The sequence below is a fragment of the Mauremys reevesii genome, linkage group 2, assembly GCF_016161935.1.
Source record: "Mauremys reevesii isolate NIE-2019 linkage group 2, ASM1616193v1, whole genome shotgun sequence".
NCBI lineage: Eukaryota > Metazoa > Chordata > Testudines > Geoemydidae > Mauremys > Mauremys reevesii.
In genome coordinates, this window is record NC_052624.1 from 76,299,598 (window position 1) to 76,317,181 (window position 17,584).

The 17,584-nt window shown below is 40.6% G+C and overlaps 1 long non-coding RNA gene across 3 annotated transcripts in view; it reads left to right on the forward strand.

Annotated features, from left to right (window-relative positions):
- LOC120398450 overlaps positions 1-17,584 on the forward strand; it is a 37,886-nt gene that overhangs the window by 12,372 nt on the left and 7,930 nt on the right. For all 3 annotated transcript variants that reach the window (XR_005594422.1, XR_005594423.1, XR_005594424.1), the window contains exons 2-3: positions 729-851; positions 4,210-4,364. This is a non-coding gene — a long non-coding RNA (uncharacterized LOC120398450). The remainder of the gene's footprint in view (positions 1-728; positions 852-4,209; positions 4,365-17,584) is intronic.

Here is a 17,584-nt window from a genome sequence, read left to right on the forward strand (position 1 = left end):
CCTCTTTTCAGACTCACACTGTTTGCTGACTCTGCTTGTGCAGACATTTCTATAGAGCTCTCTAGCCCACAAGCAGCAGGACCCGCAGCACCTCCCTCCTTCCTTAAACCAATTCCAACACAGACCTCAATGCAGCACACATTTGATCAGCTGAAGTCCCAGGTAAATACTTCAGTGTGGCGCACTGATGGAGTGGAATGTCAGATGGCACAGTTACACTACACTTGATAGCACACTAAAAGTAAAATGGAACATCTTACAGATCTGTACAGGAACAAAGTGTTCCAGTACAGAATAGATATATTGTAAGACCACTTCATAGCGCTCGTCATACATTTGTGAAAATAATGATCCTGACACATTATTGAAGAAAGAATTTCCTCAGATTGTACAAGTTATTGTGGCTGCTGCAGCCCTTTATGCACAGAATAGTATATAAACAAGGGATCACAATGGAAACACATCTAAAGCTACAAGATCAGAAGAAATGCTATATCATTGCTAGAGTAACAGAGTGCCATGAGAAGGACCGGGTACAATGAGTGGCTTAAAAAGAGAGAGAGAGAGAGATATGCAAACAGCATTTTCCCATGACACCTTGTTAAAAGGCATGTGCCAGTCCCATTAAAATGAGTTGGTTTGGAACATAAAATTGGAACAGCTATTCTTTATCAGGTTGAGCTAATGTACTGGTTTGTTTACTTTGAATATGATCCATTTTTTTCTAGGTTGTAACATCCGTTGATGATTTGTTTGGGGAATTGAAGAAGATTAAACCACAAGAGGAAACCGGACATGGATTCCAAACTGGACCATTATTTCTGCAGCTGAGTGGTAGCTTGTGTGAAGAGGTGATTAAAATGGAAGATGAGAAAATGGTTACATTGCGTTGGAAATGATTAATTGGTTATTCCAGTGGAAATTATCAGGGAATAGAGGATATTTGACTCTTCCTGCATTGTTCTGCATAACTGGATATATTCAGGCCATTATATTTGAATAATCAGAATAACCCTGTTTTAAAAATGCATTCTGGGTAGCAGTATGTGATCAAGTGTAAATTGTTTCTAATCTTCTGGAAAATCAGATTTAACAATTTTCAGGGTCCATTCCCCCATTGATGAGCCAGGGATTTACATGACTAATGTCCATTATCTCATGTAAATACTCCCGCATTAATGGGAATAGACAATAGGAAAATAAATCCTTCCTGGAGTCCATTCTGTTAATATGGATCAGGCCTATTTAAGGTTTGTTTCACAGTGTGATGCTGAACAGGGACTGGGTAGCACAGTATGTTAACATTCCAGCTTTTTGCCTCTGGAGAACAATGTTAAAGTAACTTACCTTTAGGACACAAGTGAAACCTTATTGGGTGGTCTCAGTTTGTGAATATATAATCATAGCACAAAAGCACCTCAAAGTTTGAGCACAATTGACAGTCTTTGTTCACGAGCCCATACCAAAGATGAAGAGAGGTGTGTGTATGTATGTCATTTGAATTATATCTTAACTGGAACAGGAGAGGTTTAATAGACAGGACTGAAGTTCACTGGCACAGCTAGGTGGGGGAGGTTGCAATTACATTTCTGTAGCAGTTTTCTCTGCTGATATTGTAGCACGTTTAAATACACTTCAGATATCCATCCATCATGAAGGTCATTTTACATCTCATCCATTTTATTAATATTATATAGTCGAAGGATGTGACAAATAGTCGTCGTTTGTTATTCTCCTGAATACCAAATAGTGGCTATTAGTATTTGTCAAATAACCAAAATGAATAATTTAAAAGAGAGAACAGTATTGTGCAAAATCATACAACATTCTGTTAAGCTTTGAAATCAGTTTTATTGCACAATGATAATACATTGGAGATTTGCAGCAATGATTTCATAGAAATCTATTTTAAGGTATGCACTAATATAAAAAATAGCATTATGGTCTTACTTTCAGCAAATAGTACTATGCAGTATTGCTACATGAGTCCAAGTCCTTTTAGTCTAGAATACATAACAATGGGCAAGATCCTCGGCTGGTGTAAATTGACATAGCTCCTGTGACTTGTACGTGAATTGAATTTGAATAGAATAATCACCATATCCCTAATAATCATGTAAATACATGGTCAGATCCTCAGCTGGTGTAAATCAGCTTAGCTCTATTGGCTTCAATTTATCTATTACCACATGAGTATGTGGCCTACAGTTTTTTACTCATTTGTTTTTAATAATACTAGACCACCAGCTCAGCTAATATTGGTCAGTGTCAGATACTCTCTAGCAAGTACTTATTTTTCGTATGTAGCTTAATGTAGAAATGTAGGAGATGTAAAAAAGGAGATGTAGAAATGTGACATAGCTCAAAACAGCAGCTCAAAATGAATTGCCAGTGGAATCTGTGGGCCTGCTATTGCATTTCTTACAAAGATAATCACCAGTTTATTAAGGGCCAAAGCATGCCTGGGCTTTGTATGAGTGCCTGGGCAGGAAGAGAGGGAAAGCGAGGAGTCTTCCTGGTCTTGCACCAGTCCAGCATACAAGAATCAGTCACAATCACGGGCCAAGATTTTCAAAAGTGACTAGTGATTAGGATTGCCCACATTTTTGTAAATAATAAAGAAAAGGTTTAAAATAGGATAAATGCAGCATTGAGTGGATGATGTTAATGAGGTGAATGGCAGAGAGGGAATAGTAGGGTCTTACAGATCTGGCAACCATTTCTAAAATATGACAACGGTAAGACAAAAGAAAGGCTCCTAGGAAATACAAACATTTTTAGCTATATCCTCAGGGGGTGTAAATCAAACATTGATTCACATGAGCTGAAGATCTGGCTCTTCGTTTTACTGCAAAATATTTACTGTCTTTAGCCCCTCTTCTAGTAATATATGGAGTTAATAGAACTGATGGATGTTCAACTTCTGCTCCAAAAATTGGCACAGTGCTGTAATGTAATTTGAAACGTAACAATGATGTTTCCTGGTATCTGCTTCAAATCTGCAAAATATACATTAATTTTTTTAAAAGAGGTGAATAGTGTGTTATGAAATGACATTGAATAAATAAATAAAATTGGAAACAAGCATTTTTCTTACAAGACTGTAACTATTGTAAATAGAATGATATTTAAATGAAATTATATGTAACGGAAATGAGATATTTTCTATAAGAAGCACTGTATTTATAACTGCATTATTTATCTCTATGATGAATGTATACATTGTAATGAAAGACATGAATGTATCTTGATCAAATTTTCCATCTAATTTGTCATCAGGAAGATAAGACAAAATTCTTTTTGTTGAGGCAGTTTATGCTGTACAAATCTCATATATAAAGTGGAAATATATTTGTTAAAACCAAAATTTAGTATACAAAGTAAATTTTAAATATTTAATGAAACAATTACATTGTATTAATAACATGTTTTTTATATCTCTGATTAAAAAGTCACAGGGATTTTTATCCCTTCCATCTTTATTAGACACTGCCTCATAATTATTTGCTATACATTTTCATACACAGCTGATGTATAGTGACTATTTGAAATAATATATGTTTTCCCTTTTACCATTAATGACCCAAATATTCTTCACCCCTTGCTACCACATAATAGGGCTCTGTCCCCACATCAGCAGGCTTCTTACCAGGATTACTGATCCAAAGAATTGTTGGTCAGGTGCAGAAAGACATGCGGAGCAGCGCTGTATATACTAAATGGCAGTTGGCAAAAAAATTATTATCGGAATATAGGAATTTCCAGACTGTATCAACCCCCTCATTTATCTAGTCCAGTATCCTCCAACTATGCCCAGTACCCCATGTGAAAGAGGAAGGTGCAAGCAACCCTGCAGTAGGAAATTATAAAATAATCTGCCCTTAGAGAAATATTCCTCCTGACCCCCAATAGTTAGAGTTTGGCTTAAGTTCTGAAGCAGGAGAGTTTATATCCCTTCCAAAATGTATACTTGTTTTTTAGCATTAACTATTACAACTCTGAATATTCTCATTATCTGTATAAGTGTCTAACCCCTTTTGGACTCCTGCTATACTCTTAACCTCAATGTTATCCTGTGGCAATGAGTTCCACATGATAGCAGTCTGTAAATAAGGGAGGACCAGATCCTGCTACACCCTGAGAGGGAGCCATTCCCTCTGTCTTACTCCCTCCGCTTATTTCCGTAACTCCCCTTGTTTTTGTTCACAGTCTACCCAGGAAGGGGAGAGACGTTGAAGTGACCTGGCTGAAAGGCCAAGTCACAGGAAGCAGCAGGCCATGGCAGAGGTGGAGCAGCAACTGACAGGATACCCCAGCAGACAGAGAGCTGCCATGTCATGCCTGGCCATGAGGAGGTGCCACTGGTGAGCCGAACCCTTCAAAAGAACATGTAATTGTGCTCCAGTGGCAAGCCTCACTTATTATGACAACCTGCTTTCTCACAGCGGAAGGAGTTTGCCTCCAAAGGTAGAGGCCTGTGCATTTTGTGCTAAAAGTCCTGAGTTCAGGCATCACTAATAACCTGTATGTGCATGGTCATGGTTCATTATATGTGAAGTACGGGGGGAAAAGGGAGATGTCCAATAGAAATACACACCTACTTCTCTTTAATCCACCAATCAAATCAAATCGCATGACTCATCGTAGAAACACCTCAACAAATAACATGTGTATGATGAACTAACCAATCACCTTCTGGTGGTGCATATACACAGCCCTTTTCCATTGCAACACAAATGACATCATGCTGCTGCACAAAGAAAAGTTTGAGAAATATTCTTCTGAAAAAACAAGCCTAGCAAATTCATTTGTGATGGATTAAAAAACACATGAAATAAAAAAAAATCACAAAATAAAATAAGTGATATAAGTCAAATCTCTATTTGAAAAAACAAAACCTGAACAATGTATGCTTTGTTCACAGCGCATCTAGCTCAGGAGGGCTTGAGTATTTATAAAAATTATCTTCACTTGCGAGCGCTGCCCTAACAGTGCATGATTGGCGTGAAAATAAATGTCATAAAAGACTTAATCTATCATGCATTTCCCTTCCCTTCTCATCTTTCTGATGGGGCAGGCTGTAACTGAAGACAAAGCTCGTAAAGAAGGAGATACTGACATGATTTTCTACCTATACGTAGATGTGGATCTGAGATCAAACCTTTAAAATAAAATAGTGATATTTAATAATAGTCCTCCATAATTAGGAAAAATATCCCCTTCATTTGCCAAATCCTAAATCCTTACTCAGCTTTTATTCTATTCTTATTCAGGCAAATTTCCCATTGTATTCAAGACTGATTTCCAATTGTATTCCCATGAGCATTCTACCTGAGCCAGGAGTAGGAACCGAGTAAAGATTTTCAGGATTTGGTCCAGAGATGGAAAACATAAAGAATAGAAAAGGGGCACTTTCCTCTTCCTTCTAAAAAGAGCCAAAAGAAAAATTATTTTAAAATAAAACTAAAGAATTTCTGCAGTTGGCCATTGTTAATTGGTTGAGATGGTCCAGGAATGGTGTGCGTGCCATCTTGAACCCAGTGCACATCTTGGAGAGTGCCTCGTGTTGAGCACTGGCCCTGTGATTCAATGGGGATCAGGAAAACAACTAACAAATGAACATGTAAAAGCAGCATATTTAAACAAGAAAAGTTAGGGTTAATTTCTGTCTCTCAGTTCTGCAAGTGGTGCAATGGGGCTATAGCCATCTAGTTAAGATTTCTCCTAGCAAAGGAGCTATCAGCTGATGTAAAGCTGGAGGAGCCGGCTCAACATGTCAATCAACCCCCACTCCTATCTAGGAGTCATGTGGGGGGGGCAGTTGAGGGTGTGTGTTGGGTGGGGCTGAGCACAGCTCCACTCTACAATTTTGATGCTAGTGTATGTCTTTTCATCAGCTCTGTCATACCACAACTGGTCTGTGGCCTCTGAGGGTATGTCTCCATTACAATAAAACACCTGTGAAGGTCCCAGTGCCTAGGTTCCAGCCCAAGCCTGAACATCTACATTGCAATTTTATAGACCTGCAGCCCAAGCCCCCCCAGGTCTCAGTCAGCTGACATTGATCAGCCCTGGGTGTTTTATTGTAGTGGAACAAAGCAGATCTCTACACAGTAGAGACTCAGGACTTTCATTTTCTAAATAGTAGAGGTTGAGAAAGGGCAAATTTTGAACTGAAAAAAGAAACTGAGAAACACAGAAAGGACTTGTCTAAAAATCCTTGGAAGAGAACAAGAAGCCCTTAAATAAAACTTTCTTTCCTCAGAAAAGGTAGATAGCAATAATGTTCTGTGCACCCTCCCATTTCCAGAAGCTTAACTGGTGAATTTATATAGGAAACTGTACAGTATTTTGGTAATTTTGTTCCCTCTCTAATTGTTTCCCCCCCTGTGGCTTTTAATTATCTCCCATTTTCACTGAGAGCACAACTGAAGAAAGTCCCAATATTGCCCCAGAATTTATTGGTCATGTGTTCCATCCTTTACTGCTCCAGTCTCAAGATCCACTCAAGGCTCATTCTTATTTATATGGATTTCTTTTGAGTGTAATAGGCAGCATATCTTTTTAAATGATTTTTAAATATGCTGACTTTTATTGGCACAATAGGTGGTCTGCACTGATTACAAAGATAGTGGTGCAGTTTATTTACATGATAAACTGTAATGGCGTTATCCGTTATGTTGCTATGATATTGAAATACTGCATTGTGTGCAGGTGTAGTGACACTGAGCTTTTATTTTTTTCTCTTCCTTCCCTCTATCTACAATGGGATCCTCCTACCACAACCCATTGTTAACACCCAAGGCTTCATAGACTACTGTGCAGCCTTAATACTGACATATGTGAATAGGTCTTCTATGTTTTCTAAGAAATCCAAAAATATATGTTGGATTTAAGGCAGCGTGGTCGTTGATGAAGCCTTTGCTGTTAATGTGCCATGGAAGAAGGAAAGTAATAGTTAAGAGTTAACATGTTGTATATTGTAGGTAGAGAAACAGAAGCTGTTGACCATAACTGTTTATTTTCTAGCTTTTCAACGTTTGAGGACAATGTTATTAAGTTAGAACAGAGCAACCTTACTTAATGTTAAACAAAATTGTTCGGTCTGAATTTCCCTAGTTTTTAAAGAAACTTTTGTAAACTAAAGATTAAATGAAAAAGCAAATTATACAGGACCTCACCAAGAGTTATGACAACATAGTGAACACAATAGGTGCAGTTAGTTTTCGCCTATGGAAAAATGTCAGTGTTGGACTATATGTGGCCCTTGAATTCGGCTAATCTGCTTTATGTGTAAAAAGCACAGGGCACTGCCTAGCAAAGAATGTCACCACACGCTAAGGTAGTGCTTTCAAATTGGTGACACTGAAGCCAATGTTGACATTAGAGTAAATGGCGCTGTTGGGATTTGATGAATTTTCTGCCAGGTGTAGACATAGGTCACTGCCTAATAAACACCTGGAAAAGAAGGAAAAAATCAGGAAACCTACCTGGAGATCATGCAAGAAACTTAAACCAACTATCATAAAAACCTGATGACAGCCATCCAACACAAAACCAAAGAGTGGAACCAACACCACCTCCAGGAAAAGCCCTGGCACAAGGACTCACACCACATAACTACATGACACTACATGACTCCCCAACAACATCCGTTTATCTGGAGCTGAATTATCTGTACTCACCAAGGGACTGAACTTTCTGCCCGTATTGAAAAGTCATGACAAATTTGAGACATATGAAAAGGGGCCTGATTTTCAGAGGGCAGATGCTCAGTACTTTCTGAAAATGCGGTCCCTTTAAAGTGTCTCAAGTTGGATACCAAAATCACCAGTCACTTTTAAAAATCTTAGCTTGAATCCCTCTTTGCCTGAGTTTATTTATCTGTAAAATGGGAATTATAATACTTACTTGCCTCACAAACAGTTATGAGGCTAAATGCATTAATGTTTAAAAAGTATTACAGAAGTGCAAAGCATAATTATTATTTATTATTATTTTAAGACCTTGGAGTGTGAGGGAGGTTTGCAATACAGGATACAGACTTTGCCTCTTGCCATGTAATGGCAACTGACTGGTATAAGGGAAATGAGAACCTTTGGTTAAAATAAAATAAAATTCTTCTGAGACATAGCAAGGAATCTCAAAATAGATTCCATCTACCCCTGCACTACATGAAACATGGGTCTGAAGGCAGAACAGCTGATGGAAACGAGTGCACAGAAATGGAAATTATTACATCTAAGGTGGTAGAAAAACGTAAAAGGCTTAATGCACCCAAGTCAGGTGGACTGGATAATTTCCATCCCAGAAAACTGAAAGAATTGGCACATGAGATTGGTAGTCTGGTAGGAAGGATTTGTAATAATCTATGTATTCAGGGGTATTACCATATGACTGGAGAATAGCTAATGCCCTGGTTATATTTAAGAAAGAGGGGGGAAAGTGATCTGGGCAATTACAGACTTGTTTTCTTCACAAAATGTGAAGAAAAGAATAATTAAATTCAAAGTGGCAAAGGGGATATAATGCAACATAGGTTTTCCAAAGGTAGCTCATGTCAGACTCACCTGACTTCCTTCTTTAAGAAAATAACCGATTTTTTTAGATAAAGAAAATGAAGTAGATCTTATATTCATGGAGTTTGGTAAAGCATTTGACATGGTACCCCATGGGAAATTATTAGTTAAATTAGGGAAGATGGGGATCAATACAAGAGCTGTAAGATAGATAAGGAACTGGCTAAAAGGGGAGAAGGCCATGGGTTGTGCTGAAAGGTGAACTACTGGACTGGAGGGAGGTTACTAGTGGAGTTCCTCAAGGGTTGGTCTTGGGACCAATCTCATTCAATATTTTTATGAATGACCTTGGCACAAAAGAGTGTGTGTGTGTGCTAATGAAATCTGCTGATGACACTAAGCTGGGAGGCATCGTCAATACAGAGAAGACTGGAGACATTATACAGGAAGATCTGGAGGAACTTGAAGACTGGAGTGACAGAAATGGGGTGCAATTCAATAGTACAAAGTGCAAGATCATGCACTCAAGGTCTAATAAGAATTTCTGCTACAAGCTGGTGGCTCATCAGTTGGAAGCAACAGAGGAGGGGTGAGTTGATCACAGGATGACCATGAGCTACCAATGTGATGTGGCTTTGAAAAAGGGAAAATGAGATCCCAAGATGTATCAGGCCAGGCAGTTCCAGTAGAGAGAGAGAAGAATTAATGCCATTATACAAGGCATTGATAAGACCTAATTTGGAATAATGTGTACAATTCTGGTCACCCTTGTTCAAGAAAGATTAATTCAGACTGGAACAGATGCTGAGAGGAGCTACTAGAATGATTTGTGAAATGGAGGGCCTACTTTATGAGAGGAGACTCAAAGAGCTTGGCTTATTTAGCCTAGAAAAAGGGAAGGGGAAGAGCTATTTATGCTAAAGGACAATGTTTGCACAAGAACAAATGGATATAAACTGGCCATGAACAAATTCAGTCTGGAAATTACAATGGCTATTAGCCAGGATGGGCAGGGATAGTATCCCTAGCCTCTGTTTGCCAAAAGCTGGGAATGAACGACAGGGAATGGATCACTTGATGATTACCTATTCTATTCATTCCCTCTGGGGCACGTGGCACTGTCCACTGTCGGAAGACAGGATACAGGGCAGATTGACCTTTGGTCTGACCCAGTAGGGCCGTTCTTATGAAGATTTCTAACCACTAGAAGAATTAGGCTCTGGAGCAATGTCCCAATAGGGGTTGTGGGAGCAAACAAATTAATTGGTTTTGAGAGAGAGCTGGAAAAAATTATGAGTGTGATTGTATGCCAGAATTACTTGTGATGGTGGGGAGCAGGACTTAGCACCCTTGGGGCTCACTTCCAGTTTATGTTTTATGTTCCTAAAATCTCATGCTTCAAGACTCCAGCTGGCCACCTGCAGTGGTCAGGAAGGGATTTTTTTTTACTTTCTCCCCTCCACCAAGGTATTCTGGGTTTTGTTTTGTTTTTTGTCTCCTTCCTCTGAAACATCAGAGATGGCCATAGCTGGAGATGGGACACTGAATGGGTGGACCAGAGTTTTGAGGTGGCACCAAGCATGCTCTCTCTTAGCTCCTTAGCTGGTTGGTTCTTGCTCATGTAACCCTTCTGCCCATCTGAGTTGGCAGCAACAAGGGCTGGGTTCAGTATCCAGGGGTTCCGTATCAATAACGCAATGCAAAACTGGCTCAAGACCCGCCCCCCAGTGACCTGGGACAATTACATACCACCCCGCGGGTGACTCTAAGAGGCAATATTTCTCTTCTCATAGGCACGGAGTCTGAGTGTAGCAAAATCCTTTTAATAAAGGAGGGAAACAATGCAGCATTCTGTTGGGGAAACATCACAAACAGGATTCATAACACAAACCCCCAAGTAAGTTTGGCAGTATCCTTTTCCCCTCAGGGTCGTAAGTCCAGCAACCCAAAAAATCACCCAAAGTCCCAAAAGTCCAACACCCCAAAAGTCTCTGTCCCTGGTCAGTGCAGCCCCAGTGTTCAAAAGTTTATCTGCAGAGTTTTACTTCCCAGACTGGGCGGGTTGGGGGGGTGCAGCAGTGTTAAGGGTCATGTGATTATTTAGCAATCATCAGAAGACTTCACGAAAGATGGTTCTCAGATAAGATGAAGTTATTGCTAATAGTTGGTTTTACATTTGTGACCAATCCAAGAAGACACCTAGAGCAATTCGTCTGAGATCAGGAGAGGATGTTTTACAGAACGGTATTAATTATATATAAAGAATAAAAAATTGATTCAGGAATCAAATAACCCCTATGACAGGACATATTACAATCATTTGGTCTCAGCTCAAACAATACTCCTGTGTGCAGATCTCTTTGGAATGTGGATTTCAACAACGAGAGAGAATTGGCCTGTTCCATCCCTCATAAAAGAATAATCCAAGGTGTTGAGTCATAACAGATAAAGGCTGCAGAGGCCCAGAATGTAAGATAAGAAGTATTAGTCTATCTACAGAGAGAATGGATGAGACAGAATGGGCTGCTTGTTGAGGTCACTTGAGTTAGGGCTACGCTAAGAGGTGTGTGTGAGGGGAAGTGAGACTGTATAGTCAGCTCCTGCTGTATTTTGTGAAAAAGCCAGTGAAAGCAGCCAAATGAAGATGAATATGGTACAATTATTTAGATTTAGAGCAGGAGGCTTAGTAAACAAGCAGTCTGTATACAATAAAGTACAACCTGAAGATCACATTGTACCAGTAGGACTAAGAGAGATTGAAGAATAAGGTACAGTGAACCAATAAGATAAACTGAAGGACACAAAGGGCTTGATTCTACAAACTCTTACTCATGCGAGTTGTCCTTCCTGCCACCCGTGGGGCGTATGCATTAGTGAGGATTCTCACAGTAGTAAGGGTTTGAAGGAGCTGGCTCAAAGTTCTGCTATCAGTGATTGCAAGAGAAACACAATTTATTAGAGAGGAAGGATGGTCTTGAGGTTAAGGCACTGGCGTGATACCCTGGAAGCTGGGTTCAATTTCTAACTCTGCCACAGAACTCTTCTGTGACCTTGGGCAAGTCACTTAATCTCTCTGTGCCTCTACCTCTTAAGTGGGGATGATAATAATGCTTCCTACTCCTACCTATTGTCTCTTCATGTTATTATTTGTATTATTGTAGCTCTGAGGAGCCCTCACCATGGATCAGGATCCCATTGTGGTAGCTGCTTTACCAACACAGGACAAAAAGACAGTCCTTGACCTGGAAGCTACAATTTCTAGCTCTGTGTTTGTGCAGCACCTAGCACAATGGGGCCATAATCTGAACTGGAGCCTCTAGGCCACGGGTGGCCAACCTGTAGCTCCAGAGCCACATGCGACTCTTCAGAAGTTAATATGCAGCTCCTTGTATAGGCACCGACTCCAGGGATGGAGCTACAGGTGCCAACTTTCCAATGTGCTGGGGAGATGCTCACTGCTCAACCCCTGGCTCTGCCACAGGCCCTACCCCCAGTCCACCCCTTTGTGCCCCCTCCCCTGAGCCTGCCATGTCCTCGCTCCTCCTCCCTCTTCCACCCCAGCCTCCTGCATGCCATGAAACAGCAGATTGGGCAGTGTGGAGAGGGAGGGTGAGGGGCTGATTGGTGGGGCTGCTGGTGGGCAGGAGGTGCTGGGAGCTGATGTGGGGCTGCTGCCGTATTACTGTGGCTCTTTGGCAATGTACATTGGTAAATTCTGGCTCCTGCTCGGGCTCAGGTTGGCCACCCCTGCTCTAGGCACTACTGTAATATAAATAAATAATATTTATTATTTACGTATTAATTGTATTTCTTTCCATTTCTAAGTAAAACACACCCCCATCCATGGTCCTGAGCACCCTTGACAACTTTTTTTTCCAAAATATACCATTATACAACTCTGAATCACGGCCCAGACAAAATAACTTGACAACACAAAGAAATCATAAACTTTTAAGCTCCCCCACCAGAATTCCACTGCTCCCCAGCCTCATAATTCTCCCCCTTTTGCACCGAACAAGGAGAAACAATGGACTTTGAGGGATACCCTATAGAAGAGGTGATTCAGGTGATTTCAGACCAAATGGTGAGGGGACTTCCAAAGTTGAGGGAATCTCATAGAAAATACCCCTTTACTTTTATACCTCGGGCAGCTCCAGGACTGGCACCTCCTGTGAGCGCAGCTATAGCAGAATGCCCTGGAGAGAGAGGTGGTCTCTTAGCTAGGTCAATCTCAGGGCATTCGGGGCTCATAAGGTCAAACTTCACAACTTAAAAGCTACTAAAAAACCAATAGGCAGGCAGTGCAAAACATGGAGCACTGCTGTGATGTGCTTGCAGCGAGACACACCGCTTAACACGTGGACTGCCGAATTCTGCACCAGCTTCAGAATCCAAGTGGATTTTAAGACATAACCTTATGCAAAGCACATTGCAGCCATGACGATGGCATGGATGACAAGGTGTGTGTGGATAATAGCAATCTCCATATCCAAAAGAAATGGGCACAACCTCCAGGCTACCTGCAAATGGGAAAGAAAGATAGAGCTGTTCTGACCATTGCTGCCACCTGGTCATCTAGTTGTAGCATCTGGGAAACAACCCAGATCCCTAGATTGCAAACCCAAGCAGCTATTGGAATGGGTTGATGTCAAAAGGGCTGCTGTCATCCTTGCACCTCTTCCACTTGTTTTCCCCAAGCAACCAATATCACTTGCATTTTATTTGGATCGAGTCAGAAGAAGCCTCATCCGTCCCTCATTCTTGCAGTGGTATCAAAAATAGTAAACACAAATTGCAGGGGCACATGTTGAAGAATTGTTTTCAAATAAAGGTTTAATACATAATCAAATAGGACAAGGGTTCCCGAGCCACCTAATTTAGATTTTAAATTAAGGTCCTGAAAAGACACAGCAATGACGCGGAATGATGGACGAGGAACGTAAGGACCTGAGTTCCTGCGAACTTCACAGAGTGAGATCTCCATGTTATGCTTTGCTCAGGAAACCTGATATACTTACCAAGAAGGTCATTGGAGTCTTTACTTGACAAATAGCTCTACAGCTGAGTAGCCGCCTACCTCAGGTTGTAGAATTTTGGCCAGAGTTGGCTCCATAATTAAGGATCCCATCCGATTTCAAGTGTCATTTCCTTAACTAGAGCACTTTAGTAGAACTGTGTGCAAGGCCATTTATGATTTTTAGTTATAGGCAAGTTCTATAACTGGGTAAGAATTCACTGAGTGGTTTGGTTGGTGTAGGTCTATTGCTCAAAGGGTAGATCAGGGGTAGGCAACCTGTGGCACGTGTGCCGAAGGCGGCACTCGAGCTGATTTTCAGTGGCACTGACACTGCCCGGGTCCTGGCCACCGGTCTGGGGGGCTCTGCATTTTAATTTAATTTTAAATGAAGCTTCTTAAACATTTTTAAAACCTTATTTACTTTACATACAACAATAGTTTAGTTATATATTATAGACTTAGAGAAAGAGACCTTCTAAAAACGTTAAAATGTATGACTGACATGCAAAACCTTAAATTAGAGTGAATAAATGAAGACTCGGCACAGCACTTCTGAGAGGTTGCCAACCCCTGGGGTAGATTATATCTTGCAATTCATTTAGAGACTTATAAAGAAAATACTAATAAAAATAGTCAAACTTGAGTAGTGGTATTATACTGTCATCATCAGGTAGTAAATGACTCTAAGTCTGACAGCTAAGGGTATGTCTACACTACCCGTCGTATCGAGGAGCTAATTCCTGACAGAGACCAGCAGGAGGCGCCACAGGAGTGAGTCCACATGCTTACAGTCTCCCTCCTGCTTTTTAAAACATTAAAACCTCTTTTTGTTTGTATTAACTTAATTTTAATGATTACACCCTCACATACAAACTGTACATAAATATTGACCTCGCCAGATGTCCATTCCAGTCATTGACAAAAAATATACCATAGGTGTTCTGTACATTACATGTTGATAGCTATACTGTAGGAGTGGATATAATGCAATAATATTTTTGCTACACTCACACATTGGCCTAAAATATTTTATAGCAATTATTTGAATTTAGGGAAACTTAATGGAGCTTTCAAAACTCAAATATATTAACTGCAAAATTTAATTTGAGCTAATCTGTTCGAGACCAGGTAAGTGTGAAATATACTATACAGGGGAATTGTCTGTTTTGCAGTATTCTAGGTTAGGCAAAATTTTTATCTGTTTGTTGTATAAAGGAAAATGTATTTACAACAAAGCATTTACTTATTTTCATGAGTTTCTCTTTAACCTACTGTCTTTTGAATTGTGTGTTTACTGATATTGCTGGAGAGGGGGAGAAAGAAATGGTCTCCAGTATGTAGCCACTTAACTGTAAAATCACATTTTCATTTTAATATAGTAAATTAGGAAGAAACAAGGGGCCAAAATTTCTGCTGGTATAAACTGATGTAGTTCCACTCACATCAATGGAACTACATTGATTTACACCAGATGTGGGTCTGGCCCTAAATGCATATGTAATAAGAAGCATCTCACAGTCTTTCACTGCTGTAATCCTCATTTCCCCCTTACCCTCCCCCCTTTGCTGTGTTAAGTCTTAGTAGGACTGTAGGATCCTTGAAACAGGGCCCTGCCAATGTATTTGTCTGTAAAGTGCCAGGTAGTGAATAAATAATAGGTGTAAATATCTTACTCCATAAGTAGTCCTATTGATTTAACTGATAAGTGAGTAAGGGTAGAGAATCTGGCCCTAAATAAAAAAAAACAACCAAACAAGAAAACCTAGTGCTACAGTGGTTACCTGGAGTTATATCCTCTCTCCTGCCTTGTAATTTCAGGGCTAGGAAATAGGTGTACAGTTTCTTATTTTTATTCATAGGTTAATAACTTTTCAGCAGCTAAACAATTATATTGTCAGCAAATACACAGTTTAATGGAATAGTGGCAGCTAAAAAAATACATGCTTGTCAGTAGAACTGATTGGGAATTTTTCAATTTTTTTGTTGGAAAATGCTGATTTGTTGAAATTAAAACTGTTTGCTAGAAAGGGTTGATTTTGATAAATTTCTCGTTTCCAAAACTTTTGGAAAGTAAAGGTTTCAAAATTGTCAAAACAGGATTTTTTGACAATTTTGAAGGAAAAAAATCTGTTTTTTCAGTTCACAACTTTTCATTTCGAAATTTCAGAAAATTATAGTTAAAAATAAAAAGGTTGAAATCTAAATGAAATGTTTCAATTGACCCCAACTGAAATTTTTTTCAGACTCTCAATTTGTGAAAATTTTCAAGATTTTGACTGTCCCGATTTGGGATAGGAAATTTTTTCTAAGTCTCAAAGAATTTCCAGGGACTAAAAAACCATTTCCTGCCCAGCTCTCCTTATTATAGACTATACAAAACAGAGCTGCGCACTGCCTCCCACCTGACAATGCAAAATAAATATATCGCAGGAAAACATTCAGATATCGGCCCTGGATACCATCAGAAATGTAATGTGCATGTGGGGAGGATAGGGGCAAATGCAGGTACTGTGGCCACTATTCCAACTGTGGCTGGAGAAGGAGTGATTTTGTTGTCTCTCCACAAGCTGAGAAGTGGATTCCACTCCTGCCCCCAACCCTGCATGACTGCTTGAGTTATGCTCCTGACACAGGATTTTTTCATGAGAGAGGAATACATCATTCCCCTGTTGCACAGCCCTTGGTTACCCAACAGGGTACAAAGAAGACTGCTGTTCTATGTCATTAGTACAAAACCATCTGAGGCTTATGTCAGGGAGAACCGTTACACTGAAACACCAAAAGCGATTCATTCAAACACAAATCAGGACATACAACATGGAGACAATAAAATATTAACTGTACATTCAGGTTAGCACAAAGCACTGAGGAACACATTTTGTGCTCCAGCCCCTTTGTGCCACTGTTTATGTATATAGAGAGCAAGGGAGCATTCCTGTAATACCATTCAGGCAGCACACAAAAGAGCCAGAATCTGTCTGTAATTGGCCAAATGAACCTCAGGGCTGCTCTAAGTTATGCTGAACTGGCAGACCTCCATGCACTCCACTCCGCCTCTTTCCCACATGCATGACACAGAGGCCTGATCTACACTGGGTGGGAGGGGGGTAATCGATCTAAGTGAATAACGTAGCTGAAGTCAACGTACTTACTGCGGTGTCTTCACTGCGGTGAGTTGACTGCTGCCACTCCCCCATTGACTCCACCTGCACCTCTCGTGGCGGAGTACAGGAGTCGACGGGAGCGCACTTGGGGGTTGATTTATCACGTCTAAATCAACCCTGCTGGATTGATCGCTTTGCCACCGATCCGGCAGGTAGTGTAGACAAGCCCATAGTTAGCTACGGGGCTAAGGATTCATCCCCAGTACTTCTTATGTCCAAACTTTTAAACCCCAATGCCAATTCCAGAAACCACTTCAGTAAGAATATCTCTGAAGTCTGGGTTATGAAAGGCAGCATACAATTGTCTTGGGCCTGGTCTACACTAGGACTTTAAATCGAATTTAGCAGCGTTAATTCGAATTAACCGCTCAACCGTCCACACCAGGAAGCCGTTTAATTCGACCTAGAGGGCCCTTTAGTTCGAATTCGGTACTCCACCCCGACGAGGGGAGTAGCGCTAAATTTGACATGGCTATCTCGAATTAGGCTAGGTGTGGATGCAAATTGAACTTAGTAACTCCGGGAGCTATCCCACAGTGCACCACACTGTTGACGCTCTGGACAGCAGTCCAAGCTTGGATTCTCTGACCAGCCACACAGGAAACAACCCGGGAAAATTTGAATTCCTTTTCCTGTCTGGCCAGTTTGAATCTCAATTCCTGGTTGGACATCGGGGCGAGCTCAGCAGCACCTGCAACGATGCAGAGCTCTCCAGCAGAGGAGTCCATGCAATCCCAGAATAGAAAGAGGTCCCCAGCATGGACAGACCGGGAAGTCCTGGATCTGATCGCTGTGTGGGGCGATGAGTCTGTGCTTTCGGAGCTGCGCTCCAACAAACGGAATGCAAAGACCTACGAGAAGGTCTCCAAAGCCATGGCACTCAG